At 38.4% G+C, this 2,307-nt stretch overlaps 1 pseudogene; it reads right to left on the reverse strand.

The window, feature by feature from the left end:
- Positions 1–1,307: 1,307 nt before the first annotated feature.
- On the reverse strand, positions 1,308–1,646 carry LOC102811958 (annotated as a pseudogene).
- Between the last annotated feature and the right edge of the window lie 661 nt (positions 1,647–2,307).

Raw genomic sequence — 2,307 nt, forward strand, 5'->3', positions numbered from 1 at the left:
ATACAAGGGCCTCTTTATCCCCACATCCCTACCAACACTCGACATCATTCAGCTTTATAATTTTTCCCAGCTTAATAAAGTATTATCTCCTTATTTTAAAAATTTGCATTTTTCTGATCGCTAATGAGTTTGGACCTCTCTTCATATGCTTATTAATCTGTTTAACTGCCTCTCATGCAATTTCCTTCGTCCATTTTTCTTCTGAGGTTCTTGCTTTTTAATCTTGGCTTGTAAGAGTTTCTTGAATATGTTAGATAATAGTTTCTTATCAGTTTTAGACTTAACATCTTCCAATTTGTTATCTGGTGGGTAACTTTGACCATGATGTCCTTAACTTAACAAATGTATGCAAATAACTTAATCAGCTTTGGTCCAATGATTTTACTGTTCTTCTTTAGAAGTTCTTCCTCATTTCATATGAAAGGAAGATATTGACCTACATTACTTACCATTAACTTATAACATTTTGCATTGAGGTCTTTAATACTTCTGTAACTCTCCTTGTATACTCTATTTGGTGGGTGTTGTTGTTATGTGTCATTGAGTTGGTTCTGATTCATAACAACACCGTATAGGGTTTCTGAGGAATGACTGGTAGGTTTGAACTGCTGACCTTATGGATAGCAGTCCAGTGCTTATCCTACAGCACCACACTGGTGGGTATTCAGTTTATTTTTCTCCCTCTAGTGAGCCAGTTTTTCTAACACCATCTTCTAAACAATGCATCTTTTTGTCATTAAATTGTTATGTAACATTTACTGTATATCAAGTTCTTTTCAATGGGCATGGATCGTTTCCCAGTTCTTTATTCGGTTCCATTGGTCCATTTTAGTATTTTTGTTCTTGTGCTAATATCATAAATTATTTAATTTTTTAACATGAGATTATAGCACAAAGAAAATGTATAAAACATGAATCTACCATGCAATGATTTGACATTAGCACCCAGGTAACTAACACTCAGATTAAGAAGCAGAACATTGCTGACAATCTAGAAACCACTATGTGTTTCCTCTCCATTGTGATGGGTTTCTGCCAGCCTTGAAGTAACCATTCCAAAGTGATCACCCTTCTAACATTCATTGCAATAAATTATTTTGCCTTTAAAATTGCTTTATTAAGCACATAACTATTGTTGTTAAGCGTCATCAAGTCGATTCTGACTCATAGATACCCTGAATAAGTTTTCCAAGGAGGGACCGGTGATTTTGAATTGTTGACTGTGGGTTTTTTTTTAGCATTTTTTGTAATTTTCATTTTATTTTCTTACAGGTTAGTTTTTCTTCAGCCTTTAAGGGCTCAATTCTTTACATAGGCTTTGGTGGAGGTCTTGGGACAGCACCTGCAGGTCTAAATCGGAGTGGGGATGTTCGGTCCTTCCGAGCTTCACGAGAATGGTTCCTGAGCACCTTGCTGTGAATGGTCCTGCTCACACAATAATGCAGTTTCACATACAGCTTGGGAAGCATGTATGCATCGAAGACACTCGCTTCAGAAATATCCCTGACGGCTGCGGCCTCAAATATGTTTCCAATTCCAAATGACCTTGTCTTTTGGCACGCACTCGGCGCAGTCTGTGCAGTGAATATGCTGCACACGGTCCGCCCTTTTTGGCACCGACTGTTCTTTCTCTTTTTCTTTGTCATCTTGGAAATGAGGACCCGAGAGAGAAAGCCTGACTGTGCGTTTTGAACCAACCTTGTGGTCCAGTGTTTTATCCCACAACGCCACACCAGGGCTCCCTATTTTTAGTTTTGCCTGCTTTTGAATGTTGTATAAATAGAATCATACAGTAAGACTCTTCTGTGCTTAGTTTATTTCACTCATTGTGTTTGTGAGATTTATAATGGTGTGTGTAGCAGTAAATTTTTGGTTTTCATTTCTTTATTGTGGTAATGCAAAAATGATGTGGCAAAGGTGTCTAACCCCCTCATCTAACCTCATAAGCAGGGAGAAGAATCAGCATCTGCAACCCAAGGTGCATTACCATGAAGTGGAAATCAAGACATACCTCTTCTCTCCAATTTTTTACTCAGTCCTGACAGCAGCTGTCTCTTTCATGACACTTATTTCTCTGCTGGGATTGATAATTCATTGTAAAATGGCCACACAGAACTCACAGACAATACTCATGACTGTGGGATTTATTAAGGAGCAACAGGTCACAATTTAGGATCAGGAATTACTCAGGATAGAGTTATTTTTTCTTTTCTCAGATGTGCTTGCAGGCAGGACTCTCCCAGGTCCTCAGCCCCTTGTCCCAGTCTCTATCATGCTTGAGCAGGTGCTACAAAGTTCTTTACTCTA

Source organism: Chrysochloris asiatica, unplaced genomic scaffold (assembly GCF_000296735.1).
Source record: "Chrysochloris asiatica unplaced genomic scaffold, ChrAsi1.0 scaffold00017, whole genome shotgun sequence".
Lineage (NCBI taxonomy): Eukaryota > Metazoa > Chordata > Mammalia > Afrosoricida > Chrysochloridae > Chrysochloris > Chrysochloris asiatica.